This window comes from Trachemys scripta, chromosome 3, assembly GCF_013100865.1.
Source record: "Trachemys scripta elegans isolate TJP31775 chromosome 3, CAS_Tse_1.0, whole genome shotgun sequence".
NCBI lineage: Eukaryota > Metazoa > Chordata > Testudines > Emydidae > Trachemys > Trachemys scripta.
In genome coordinates, this window is record NC_048300.1 from 173794705 (window position 1) to 173809444 (window position 14740).

Consider the following 14740-nt stretch of genomic DNA (forward strand, 5'->3'; position numbering starts at 1 on the left):
TATTATCTTCTTTTTTAATATGTGCTGTGTTTCACACCCCAGATGCATGCGATCTAGCCCCAAACTCATACTTTGGCTTCATATGGCTGTTATAGATCTCCAGATGGATAGTGTACAGGCTAGTCATACAAATTCTTCTTAAGATTGATCTGCCCTAGCAAATGGACCATTAAAAAAAATGGCTTTCAGTAGCAGCTCCTCTGAACTGGTATAAAAAATGGGCTTACACTACACAAAACAATGTTTAATCCTGTTACAACCTGGCCCCATCCTCACTTTTGGATGGACACCAGTCCATAATAAACAGACCCAAAGCCTGCCCCACATGCTTCTAAGCCCCTCTGAGTCTGGGTAGTGACTGGTATGGTTCCCATTATGGGTCTGTCAGGCATACTCCCAGGAGCACACCCCAAGTATGGCACCCTTTAAGAGCAGTGGGATCCCACAGTTCAGCTACCTCTATCCTCCAGGCCAATGACCCAGCTCTCCTGAATCCCCAATTATTTAGATATGTTCCCTCCCAGTGATCACCTGGCTCTGGGAACTGATTTCTAGTTAAACCCTTCAGGGCCAACATGGCAGGAAAGCAAGGGAACACAGGCTTAGCAAAGGAATTTCTTAACCACAGACACTTTACTCTTAGGCTATGTCTACACTACAGACCTTACAGTGGCAGAGCTGAACCGCTGTAGCTGCACCACTGTAAATTCTCCCATGCAGCTGCTCTGTGGTGGCGGGAGAGAGTTTTCATGTCGGCATAATTAAACCACCCCAGTGAGCGGTGGTCACTATGTCAGCAGGAGAGTGTCTCTCACCGATATAGCACAGTCCACACCTGCACTTCTGTTGGTGAAACTTATGTTGGTCAGGGGTATGTTTTTTTCACACACCCCTGACTGAAAAAAGTTTTACCGACAAAAGTGCTAGTGTAGACATAGCCTTAATAAAACACATGAGAGAGTTACAGAATCTTTGAAAAACAACAAAATCCAGAACTCACTCTGCTTAAACTGTTCTGACCCCGCTGTGCGGCCTGGGTTGGATCAGTGTCTTTAGTCTGGGCAGCCCTTCCTGCCTTCTCTCTCCTTAGTCTGATCTTCTTGCATGTGGTAATAGTTTGATCCCTTGCTCAGAGATGCACGCACTTCTTAAAACACTATCCCTTTTTTGCCCATGTGCTTCAGTGAGAGGAATTTCAGGCTCCAGCCCTGCTTCCCTGCCCATTGGCTTCTGTGTAGAGAGTCATTCAAAGTCAGTGGTCTACCAGGAGAAAACTCACTGCTTCAGTAGTGAAGAGCCATTCAGTGTTGATAGCTTGCTCATTGTTATCTCTGAGGTGTCCCACAACCCTGCGTGATCAGAACAGTGTCTGGAATAGACTGACCTTGTCAGGATCAGCCTAGTTTTCAACTCAAACTGGATGTCTTAATCTAACTTGGAGATTACAATATGAAGTGTAACCTTCATTCTGTCCTTCAATCAAAAATGGCATTCATAAAACCAAAGTGGAGTTCACAATTTGGCCCAGACACATCAGCAATCTGTTACAAATCCCATTTAAGAAATCTGATAGTAGAACTTTCAGGAAAACTGTTGTCCTGAAACAGCGTTACCCTGAGCAAAATCCTATTATTAGAAACCAGTAAGTAACATTAATTATTAAAATAAAAAAATTCCATGTTGTTATTATTATTCCAGTACCACCTACCAGCCCCAATCAGGCTTGGAGATCCATTGTTTTGGGCAGTTTATAACCACAGAATAAAAGCTGATCTCTGCCCTGAAGAGTTACAGTCTAATTAGACAACACATACAACCAAACATAGACTTCATAACACAAACATAAGCATCCAAGCACTATCAGCAACATGTATTAATTGATGCCTTCCTGTCTTGGAAGTCTTTTATAATCAGGTAGATGTTTAGTTACTGAAAACTTCAGATTCGTTTTTGGTACTATTTTTAGTGCCCTCCCTCCCCCCAATATATACTGTAATGTGGGAGAGAACTGAATAAGAGATCAGTCTAAACAGAAACCAGTGTAATCTGGAATGTATGCTGGTGTGGCAGGGAACATAAAAGGAGAAGAAAATTCAATAATGGAATAGTTAAAGCTAATACTGAACCTCCTTATAATTAAATTTGATTTGTTTCTACAATCTTTATGCACCTGAAGCTCCAAATGAATTTAAATGAAATTATCCATTGCATATGAGATCAAACATAAGAAACTCTAATATAGCTAATCTCCATTGATAAAATCTCTATTTAGAATATAGAAGTAGAATGAAAGATCTACTTTGTGTCAATGTGTAAATTATAAGGCTGTAGAAAGTAGACCTCTATTTATGTGGCCAAATCCTACAGCTCTCCCTCCGTCCAAACACCCATTGACTCACATGACAGTTTTGCTCATAGACTTTAAGGTAAGAAGGATCATCATGATCATCTAGTGAATCTGACCTGCACATTGCAGGCCACAGAACCTCACCCACCCACTCCCATGAGTCCATTAATGGCTATTAGCCAGGATGGGTAAGGAATGGTATCCCTAGCCTCTGTCTGTCAGAGAGAGGTAATGGATGGCAGGAGAGAAGTCACTTGATCATTACTTGTTAGGTTCACTCCCTCTGGGGCACCTGGCATTGGCCACTGTTGGTAGGATACTGGGCTGGATGGACCTTTGGTCTGACCCAGTACGGCCAGCTCTTACCAGTCAGGCAGATCAAGGTCAACTGTCAAGCTTAGAATTTTTAGTATCCTAGGTAACATAAATAGACTATATTTGTTCTGTGCTTTAAAGAATCAGGCTCCTAGTTAAACTGTCCTTCAAGAATATAACTTCCTGTTGATGAAAAAGATCTACAGATGATCTGAAGTCACGGAGTAGACCAGATTGCTACTCCACTTCATCAGAAAATAGTAAATACAGCTTTCGTTTATAATAGTATAAGCAGGGGTGTATGAACTCTCCGTTGACATTCATGATTTTCCATAGCACAGCTTTACAGGACCCAAATTCAGGTTCCCTCCCCTCCTTGCCCATGGGAAGATGGCTATTACATGGGCTAGATAATAGTAGTGTGGGGCTCTGCTGAACATTGTTGGGGCAGGGACAAGGATTAATTTATGTCGTTGCTTGGTTTGATCTAGGGTAAGTGATATGGCTGTTTGTTTATTAGTGTATTTTAAAAAGATTTTCAAGGGCACCCAGCGCAATGGATGGGCGCTTTTTCACTACAGTCTAGCACAAATGTGAACGATTGAATAAATAATGCAATTGGCCTGTTCCTCTGTTATTGTGAATTCATGGCTTAATACCAGTGTGTGTTTGTTTGTAGTCACACGGGCTCTGATCCTGGGAGGTGCTGAACAGCCTGGCCTCCCATTAATGTCAGTGGGCCAAATCCTGAGGTCCTTACTCAGGGGCAGATCCCCAGCTGATGTCTGATCGACATTGTCATAGCTTCACTGACTTCAGTGGAACCATGACAACTTACACTAGCTGTGGATCCATCCCTCCACTTTCACTTAGTGCTTTCTCAGAGAAGACACCTATACCTGCGTAAAGAATCACTAAAGTACCTGATATTTGGCCTCATGGAAGTTTTGGATGCCCTGCCGAAAGGCAGGACAGGGCCCACACATACCGTAAATGACATTGCATGATTCTTTTACCTTCTATAAACACACTGCCAGGATCCCCTGCCCTGTGTACTCGCTGGGATGTTGTGCTCAGCTGTGTTCTCTTGATCCATTTTATTGACCTGCTGTAAAGAAGCATTTCTGTCCCTTTCCAAACGTAATTGTTGCTCCGGCTCCTGAGGGCTGCGGATTGAAATTCTTTTTGTGTGGTGCTAACGGGGTGCATTCCTCCCTGAGTGGAAGGGCATCCCAGAGATCAGGGACAAAACCTGTCTTTCAATCTTTTAACAAGAAGAAGTGAGCAAATTCCTCCTTTTGCTCCATCTTTTCAGCCAGGGTGAGTGCCGCGCCAAGCCGGGACTGCTGTTTGTTGACTCTCTCTCTTTCTCTCCAGCTGGAATGTACACATAGGCACACAAAAAAGGGGATCGCTGCTAAACTTCCTCTTCTGAGGCTGGCAATGGCGTTGTGTTCAGGCCCAGATCATTCGTAAAACTCACATTAGGCATCTTCTAACTCACAGCAGTTATTAATTTAGAGACCTTCTCTGCTTTCTGAAAGACTGAAAACTCCCAGATCACTTCCTAGCTACCCTTACGGAAACAGCCTACTCTTTACTCTAGAGCAGTGCTTTCAGCTTCATTTGGATGGGATGCCTATGCAGGTAAACTACCTGTAAAAAGGGATTAAAATATGTCACAGTTTGAATTCATTTGCTGCTTATTATGTTGCAAATGACAATGCTCCAGCCAAAAAAGTATTTCAGTATTTTACAGTAATGATTCGATGCAGTGCTGCATGCAATTGCTGAATGCTGTGACATTTCCTTTCCATAAAGACTCTTTCTTTTTCTTTCCACCAAGACTTGAAAATTAAAGGGTAGATTTTCAAAGGGACAAAGGGCTGGTGGGCACCCAACTGCCAGTGAAAGTCAATGAGAATTGACCATCTAAGTCAATGGTTCTCAGATAGGGGTAGGTGTACGCAGAGATCTTGCAGGGGGTACATCAACTCATCTAGATATTTGCCTAGTTTTACAACAGGCTACAGAAAATTCACTAGCGAAGTCAGTACAAACTAAAATTTCATACAGACAGTGACTTGTTTATACTGCTCTATATACTATACACTGAAATGTAAGTACAATATTTATATTCCTATTGATTTATTTTATAATTATATGGTAAAAATGAGAACATAACCAATTTTCAGTAATAGTGTGGCTGTGACACTATTGTATTTTTATGTCTGATGTTGTAAGAAAGTAGTTTTTAAGTGAGGTGAAACTTGGGGTATGCAAGACAAATCAGACTCCTGAAAGGGGTACAGGAGTCTGGAAAGGTTGAGAGCCACTGATCTAAGTCACCTTTATAAACCTCTCTCTACATTCCATTGCTAATATATTGATTGACCTTATAGCCACACTTGAAAACTGATGTTTGTTTCTTCTAGTAATACAATCACTTATAACCCAATATCCATATCTGTGTGTGCTTAACTCCCTTGTGCCCAAAGCACCTACCTAGTTTCTATCAGCCTTGGAGTGACTGTTTTATTTTGCTGTGATTCCTCAAAACCACTAACGCCACTATATTGTCAATGTGGCACTTGCCAAACAGGCTCTTTTGGACTTACAGGAATGAAGAGCAAGATGATGAATGGGAATACATGAGCGGATGGACAGATGGCCACTGTGCCATCTTACTGCCAGGATTGTTTTGTAAGAGGGTTTGAGGGTCAAACAAGGTGGATTTGCCCCAGACACCTCCTATCAGAGCAGCGGAGGACTGTGACTGCCAGCAGGACTCTCGTCTCTCTGTTATGGGAGTCTTCCGTATTGGAAAACTGGGGGGTTTTATTTTAAAATAATAACCAGCTCTCCTCAGGTTGGCTGCTCCTCCTCTCTCCTCAGCTCCCTGCTTCCAGTGTTTCCCTGCAGACAGGGTGAGGAGAGCAGAGAGAAAAGGCAACTGCTTAGGCCAATGATGTCCTGACTGCATCAGATCCCCTATCCCAAGCATAAAGTGCTGTTGCAGTAAAAGGTGACTATACAATTGATATCTCTTGGGCTTGATCCTGCTCCCCATTGAAGTCAGTGGTCAAACTCCCATTGGCTTGTATGGGGAGCAGGATCTGGCCCCACATCTCTTTCCTGTGAGCCATATTCAGGAGTTCTAACTCCAACAGATCATGGCCTTTGGCTCTATGCCTGGAGGGGCTCCTCTGTGCACAGATCTCCCTCTGGCCAGGCAGAAAGTAGGGATGAGGGTCAGCTGTGTCTGCAGCAGCACTGCACTTCACTCAGACCCTGCAGCTTCTCCCAGTGTGTGTGTGGGGAGGGGATGGGGGAGGAGGAAGGAAGCCAGGTGGGAGCATGCAAGACAGGCGTGGGCTTTTAGAGGCAGACATCATGAGAACATAAGAACGCCCATACTGGGTCAGACCAAAGGTCCATCCAGCCCAGTATCCTGTCTACCAACAGTGGCCAAAATGCCAGGTGCCCCAGAGGGAGTGAACCTAACAAGTAATGATCAAGTGATCTGTCTCCTGCCATCCATCTCCACCCTCTCACAAACAGAGGCTAGAGACACCATTCCTTACCCATCCTGGCTAATAGCCATTAATGGACTTAGCCTCCATGAATTTATCTAGTTCTCTTTTAAACCCTGTTATAGTCCTAGCCTTCACAACCTCCTCAGGCAAGGAGTTCCACAGGTTGACTGTGCGCTGTGTGAAGAAGAACTTCCTTTTATTTGTTTTAAACCTGCTGACCATTAATTTCATTTGGTGGCCCCTAGTTCTTATATTATGGGAACAAGTAAATAACTTTTCCTTATTCACTTTCTCCACACCACTCATGATTTTGTCACCTGAGGAGTCCCGGACCACATGGCTCAGGTGCACCTTTTGAGCTCTGCTGGCCTTTTGGCAGCATGAAGAAGGAAAAAGCACAACCTGTTTGTGGCACCAAAATGATATGTCACTGAGGACCGTGCTATTATCATTGGTATTATCATAGCACCTACAGGCGCCAGTCCTGGACCCAGACCGCATTGTGCTAGGTGCTGCACGAACACAGAACAATGTAACAAGGGTTTCCTTGTTTAGTAGGATAATGGGTCTGTCAGTAAAGTGTGATCTCTTCTGCACAGGCAAGGTCAGAGGCTAGGAAGGAAGTTAATATTCACCATTCTGGGTTTTTTTCAGGAACTTGTTTTCACCAGAAGATTTCTAGGGTGAATGTTTTTAGTCAGACAATCCATGGAAGAGACTTATCTCATGACAGTGCCCAGGTAACTAGTTCAGTCTGAAATGCCACTTTGTGAGTGTAAAATTCTTCTCCTTCTGTGCTACTTACAATATTTTCAACAGAATGCCAGTAAAGACTGTGCACGCCTGGTTTATGAGTTCTGGGTGCCCATCAGTGTACAGGAACTCTGGAATGTTAAGGGGTTTTCTTATCAACAACATATCTGAGAAACAATGGAAATGTCCTTGATATTAGAGGATTCAGAAGAAATCTCTTCTTGTTGCTCACTAAGACTATCTTCTTGAAATGCCCCTCTCTTCAAGTTTCTGAGTCATTTGACCAAGAATGTTTAGCTGTCATAGACTAAAAGATAAGTATAGAAAATAACCAACTGAATGGTATTAGAGGTTAAAAAGTTTACATAGTCATTTTTAAAAAGGGGCATTTTTAGCTCAAACACCCACCCTGTTCTTTAATAAAAGATTTAGAACCCACAGAGTAAGCAGAAAAATCTTCGGCTTTCCTATTGCCAACTGCCTTGACTAGAGTCATCCTTCAGTGCCCAAGGTTTATTTATTAATCTGCCTTTCTAGTATTAACTTGTATGTACATAAGGCAGCCCCTAACTTCATCATCATTCAAATAAGGGAGTGATTGCCTGAAAAAAGGAGGAGGTTTGGCATTTGGGCCTGGTTTTCAGATCCGGTTGATTTCAGCTGAAGGTGTGAGTGCATAGTATTTCTGAAAATCAGATTCAACTTTGCCTTTAGAGTAAGTCAGTAATTTCCAAAGCACTTTAGAATGTCGCTCTGAATGCAATGATCTCTCACTTCCTGTGCTTCTGAACATTGTCCCAACCTGCTGTGTTATAAAATACAAGGCACAGAAAAAGCTGTTCCTGAGTGCAAAGCAAGTATCATTCTGCTATAGAAACGGAAAGGAGTTGGCTTCACTGCTATGAGCTAAATCAAGAAAAACAACTGTAGAGGGGAGAGAGAGATGTGTGAGGTCTAATGGTGTGAGCACAAGATTGGGAACCAGGAACTCTTGAGTTAGTATCATTATTACATTTACGGCATTTCTTTTGATATTTTTGTGCTGCAATCTTAGAGTCTGATCCTGCAAGGTGCTGAGCATTCCCATCTTTTATTGATATTAATGGGAATTGAGGGCACTTGGCAGCTTGCAAGATCAGGTCTTTTTTACTGAAAAGCAATCCTACAAAAGGATTTAGAACAGGAAGTGAAGGAAAACTACAGCTAGGATTAAGAATATAATTACTTGAGCTGGAATTTGACCTAGAGCTGTGGTTTAATACTCCAGCAGAAACTGCTTTATAAATTAGTACAGAGAAGTTTCAGATATTCAGCTGAGGCATCGTCTTTACAGGATCTTTCAGCATGGGTTGGATATTACTGCATCCACAATGTTATTTTAAACATTTATTTTTTCCTTGGCTCAGCTTTTTAAAAGAAGAGATTTGTTTTGTTTAAAAAGATGGGATCTAAAATCAAACCAGGTGGAGTTTTACATTTCATGCACTTCAACACGATCTCTTTCTCCCTTCTTCCTAGGGGAGGGAGAGCTGTGAAAGACCCAAAGACTCGAGTTGTGAAAGTATTTCCGCCAGCAAAGCATCTGGCTCCTTGGCAAGCTTTACAGTGCACTGGGCGGGTAGCTTTCAAGTAGGCGGAATATGGTATGTCTCATATGATCAGGCTGTGTGCTAACAGACCGTGCAGTTGATCTAGTCCTGCTGGACTACACTTTCCACGGAGTCTCCCTTTTAAGTCTGACAAATTATATCCAAAGGGTGAATAAGGCCCTGCACAAAGCCCTGATGCGGTGCACGGTACATGATAGGCCTTTCCTAATGTAAGATAAAGGCTTTTCATTGCCACTTCTATGTGTGAGGTCTTAAGACTACACATTTGATGAGATGCTGGACTCTCTTGTCAGCATACAGCTGTCAGCACTGCACAATTCAGAAACAGTGGGAGAAATGCAGACAAACTGTACAGTACTCTAGGTGCCTGACTTGTGCGCAGGCATATTTTACATCAACAGGACTTAGAGATGGGCTAAAGCTGCAGCTTTGAACCCAAGTTCCCCCCATTCAAGCCCCCTCTCCGACAGGAAGGTGTTTGTTTCCCAGGTCCAGGCTGGAAGTGGTTGAAAGCTCTCAAGAACAGCTGATCTCATGAAACTTTTATTATTCAAGGTGGCCAGAATGTCATCGGATTAGGTTATCTCATGAGATCTCAGCTATTTAGGGTTGAACAGTTTAGACAGATTTTAGCACTGTCAAATCTGGATTTGAATAAACCTAAAGCTCTAAACCTAACTGGATTTGAATCCAACTTCCTCATCTCTTTCCATCTCGTCTCTTTTACTGGATGCTACATAGCATGGTCTAATGGATCAGGCCCTGAACTATGACTTCAGAGACTTGCATTCAGTTCCTGGCTCTACCATAGACTCATTGGGTGACCCTGAGCAAGTCACTTAATCTACCCTGTGTTGTGGTTCCTAATCTGTAAAATGGGAATAATACTCACAGGAGTGTTGTGATTTTAACATCCATTAACAAGTGGGAAGAATACAGATATTTTTCTGAGGAGGGTAGCTAGCTAGATAACTTGTAAGTAGCTAGAGAGAGTTTGTTTTTTAAGGGTAATTTCAGAAGCACTGATTTTGCATACTGTAGCTGTACTAATTCATTTCCCATCTCTTGAACTGGACTGAAGTTATGTACGCATTTGTTAGTTCAACCTTGCATGCCACATCCCTGTTGATCACCTCAAGTCCACCTGGCTCAAATAAATGACCTCACACATTCCGCCAGCTTGATTTAGACAGACCCCATTGATTCTGTGATGCTGTGTTTAGCAGGAGACCAAAGGTCAAGTGGTCTCATGAATGATTGTTATAGGTCACAGCATAAGCAAGCTGAGCCCATTTCTCAATTGTCTCTTCATTATGAGAGATGCCTCTTGTTTCATACCTACATTTACCTTCATCGCAAACTTGGTGTTCTCATAAATTATTTACCTCACTACCATGGAGTCCTGAAGCTGAGGTTAGAGGGAAATGTAAATGTGTTAACAATGTAACTTCAAATAGCTTTAATCTTCCTGGGATCTTAGATTTTTTTTTGTCCCTTATTTTGGGCCTGCTCCAGTTAAAGTCCTGCCACGTCTAGAGAAGCAGAATCAGGTCTTGTATATGTTAGGGAAATGGATCTCGTTAACCCCTAATACGGAGGCACTTACCCCTTGCTTAGATACGTTTAACTTGTGTTAGTAACTTATCAATGGGCTTTTTAATCAATGTAATAAACCAGTGCACTTCTCTGGTATAAACAAGGCCTGTGTCTTTGGTCCATAGTCAGACCATGGCACGCTTATGGTATGGTCCTTGTTATAAACTGAGCCAAGCTGGCCTCAAGCACAAGCCAAGGAAGCTTCTGTGATGGAGGCAAATGCCTGGGTGGAATGGATGTGAAGGAGCTGGGTGATTGGGGGCAGTCCAATAAGCCAATAATAGCTCAAACTGGGGTGAAGGAGGAACTACCATCATGTTGTTAACTGCAAAGGAAGAGGTGGGTGTGGGGGAAATGAACTACATATCTGTAGTAACAGGTGCAGTGGGAAGCTGTTGCATCGAATTCATCTTTTTAGCATGCAATCATGGGCTTTTCCTTGAGGGGAAATGCTTCACATTTTTCTGTCTGAATTAACTCTTGCTGTACAGGTTAATAACAGAGAAGTGTAGAGGAAATACTTTTTTGTAAAGTCTGATCTACACTGTGTACAAACTATCATGTAAAATGGGCCTTTTAGCATGTATTTAGCAATCCACCAGTTGTTCCTGAACAGTCTGAGATTTCGGAGCATAGAGACCTGTACCACATTCATTTCTGTGCTGACAGGGGCAGGGTTAAAACACCTCACTCGTGTAGTGCAGCTGTCATCATAATGCTGGATCCAAAAATTGGGGGCAGATGGGTTGTTCCTCTGCTGATGTCCTAAATATGGGTCAGATTCTGAGGTCCTTACTTAGGTTTTATTATATACTCAGACCTGACTCAGGTGTCTCCCTTTGAACTCAATGGCTGCATCTGCACTGACAAAAATAGAAACTGGAATCGACCCCGCTACACCTCTACCAGTGGCAGAAATGGTGGAAGCTGTATTGTGTTGCAAACAGCTCAATGGGTGGTTGTGTGTTTCTACCCCCACATTATCTAATGCTATTCAGCGCAGGCTTAGATGACATGGTGGTAAAAATGCCCAAGCCCTGTCTACATGACAGTTTCCACTTTTGCTCCTGCTGGAGGAGCCGCAGCATTGGTGAATTATGGGGTCTCATTTTGGCCAGTGTAGCTAAGACTAACTGGGAGTTTGCCTGAATAACAACAGAGACAGCAAGCACCACAGGTATTGGCCCAGTGGAAACACAGCTGAACCTAATATTGAAGGGCACATATTTGCTTTTCTACCATTCAGGTGCTGAACACAGAGGGGATTTCCCCCACCCCCAAAATTATTCCAAATATTTCAGTTTTAATGATCACTTATCTATTTGTATTCCCATAGTGTTCTAAGGCTCCCCTCAGAATTCTAACCCCATTGTGCTGGACTCAGTACAAACTCTTTGGGTCCTTGCCCCAAAGATCTCCTTGTGTGGGAACCTGGGGCCTGCAGGATGTGGGCTTCTTTTAAGACAAGACAAAATAGGCAGGTGTAATAAACAAATGGAGAAGGGACAAGGGTAAAAGTGATAGGAGCATGCCGTTACCTAGCCTAACTGCATACACTGGGAGATGTTTCTGCAATAGTCAATGTTTCTCTTAATTGTAAGGTATTAATAAAAATATCATTACGTCAGCAATTACTCTATTTCACACATTCACTGGATTTCACCAGTTGCCACACAAAATGTCTTTTACACTTTAACATGTATCTATTTAAGAAGTATTACCCACTGGATGTGAGTTTAAATAAAAATCATTTCACGTCCTTGCAGTTGCTGCCAAATCACTGTGCCTAAATAAGCAAACGATTGTCACCATAGCAATTGGGTAATTATTCACTTTAATACCCAATGTGTTTAACTAACAACATTTGGGTACGATCTCTCCCAGGAGGCTTGTCAAATGGATCACTTGCATCTTCTTGTAGGCAAACTACAATACATTATTCAGCTCAGTAATGGACTCGAGCTATTTGATTGAAGTAATCTGTTTGGCCCTTTGGATTTGCAGTAGCATGCAACTCTAGGAGTGATTTCCTCTAAATTCCAACAGACATGCTGTTGTTGTCTAGGCTGGTCTTCAGATGTGAAAAACAAATAATTGGTAAAATAGTTTTATTAGACAAAGATTTAAGTGAAAGGAACATATTTTCTTTACAATGTCTTGGTCCTACAGGCTGGAAGGCCCTTTCTGCCTTACAGAAGAAATTGTGCTATCAACGCCTCATTTTTAAGCCTGGTTTTGGCCAATAGGGGAACAGTATGTTTTCCCTGTCCACTCACTGTGGCAGTCAGATACTATGGGCATGAGTGTGCTATGAAAGCGTAAACAGAGATGAGCCTGAACCGGAGCACAGAATTTGAGCCTCCTCCAAGTATGGGAATGTTCAGATCTGTATTGTTACTATTATTTGTATTTTTAATCGCAGTGCCACTTAGCAATGCCAATCAAAGGCAGGAGCAGCAGAAGCCCTCTAAAAGTGTGTGTGGGGGGCCACGGGCCCATTCCCGCCCCTTTCTCCCAAGGCCCCACCCCTTCCCCCCTTGGTCCCACTCCTGCATTGACTCTTCCCCCAAGACTCCGCCCCCTGCTCACTCCTCTCTGCCCCCCCCATCGATCACCCTTACGGCTGGTAAAAAGTGGGAGGGCCATGGCTCCCTGACGCCACCTGTTCTGGCTCCCCTGATCAAAGGTTAGGTACTGTATGGAAACATAACAGAGAAGACAGGGGAAACTAGGTGCTCCAGTGGATAGGGCACTGGACTGGGAGTCAGAAGACCTACAGTTTATTCCCAGGTCTGCCACTGACCAGCTGTTTGGCTTTGGGCAATTCTGTGTCTCTGTTTCCCCTCTGCCTATTCAGACTGTAAGCTCGTCAAGGCAGGGACTGTCTTTCACTATGTATGGGTACGGTGCCTAGCACAATGGGGCCCGGATCTTGGTTGGGCTGTAAGGCACTACTGTATTTTTAATAATAACATAGGCGTGTGCAGGGGGTGTGCCGGGTGTGCCTGGGCACACCCTAATGCAGGGCAGGCAGAGCTGTGGGGGGGCGGGGCTACGTGCTCCCGCAGGGCAGCGTGTATGGCGCCGTGCTGAGCCAGACGCTGCTAGGAGCCTCCGTCATGGTTGGGGTGGGGTGGGGTGGGGGGCAGTCAGGGGACAGGGAGCAGGGTGGGTTGGGCTGGGGGGGTGAGGCGCTCTCACCTCAGGGGCAGCTCCCCCCTCCACAGTGTCCCTGCATGCAAGGGAGAGTCTCGGCAGAGGCAGGGCAACTCTGTACGCTGCCTCCCTCCCCCCTCCCAGTGCTGACCTGGTTCCCAACCCATTGGCCAGGAACCCCGGCCAATGGGAGCTGTGGGGGGGCAGTGCCAGAGCTGCCTGACCGTGCCTCCCCTGCAGGCTCGGGGAGGGAGCTGCAGGCAGAGAGAGCCTCAGGATATCTTCAGGGGGACAAGGAGTCCAGGGCAGCCTGGGAGGTTAGCGGGGGGTCTGGTGCTGGCAGCAGCAATGACCTGGCCCCAGCCTGCTCTGCTCCACCCCACCGGCTCCCAGTGTTGCTCAGTGGTGGGGGTTTGGGGGAAGGGGTGGGGCATGCTGGGGCTGGGTTGCTCGCTGGTGCCAGGCTCCCTGCTAAGCCCCCAGGCTGCCCTGGACCCTGTGTCCCCCTGAAGCACAAGGCCCCCCAAAGCACGGGGTCCAGGGCAGTTGCCCCGATCCGTCCTATGGTTGGGACAGGTCTGCTTGGGCACCACCAAAAATCATACAAACCTGCCGCCCCTGATTGGATAGGGGGTGGGATTATGGAGTGGTGGTTAGGGGCGGGGGTCTCTGGAGGGGGCGGTCAGGGAGCAGGAGGTGTTGGATGGGGCATGGGAGTCCCAGGGTCTGTCAGGAGGCGGGGGGTGGATAGGGGTCAGGGCAGTCAGGGGACAGGGAGCAAGGAGGGTCGTGAGGGGGTCTTTGGAGCTGGTGGTCAGGGGACAAGGAGGTGGGGGGGTTGGATGAGTCGGGAGTTTTAGGGTGCTGTCAGGAGGCAGGGGTGTGGAGAGGGGTTGGGGGAGGCAGGGAGCGGGGGAGTGTTGTATGGGTCGGGAGTTCTGGGGGTCCTGTCAGGGGGTGGGGAGCAGTTGGATAGGCGTGGGAGTTCTGGGGGTCTGTCTGGGGGCGGGGGTGTGGATAAGGGTCGGGGCAGTCAGGGGACAGGTAGAGTCCTAGGGGGGCAGTCAGGGGACAAGGAGCAGGGAGGCTTAGGTAGGGGGTGGGGTCCTGGGAGGCAGTTAGGGGCAGGGGTCCCAGGAGGGGGTAGTCAGGGGACAAGGAGCAGGGGGGGTTGGAGGTTCTGAAGGGGAAAGTTGGGGGGTGGGAAGTAGGAGGGAGTGGATGGGGGCAGGGTGGGGGCAGGGCTAGGGCATGGCAGGGGCGGGACTAGGGCGGGGCTCCCTGGGTGCACACCCTAATGAAATGGGCTGCGTGCGCCTATGAATAATAATAAAGAGTCCCTGCCCCGTGTGTCAGGCAGGATGTGACTTTTCTCAGGCTCATCATCTATACGCTAGATCTAAACCAGGCCCAAGCTCTGGGGAAGT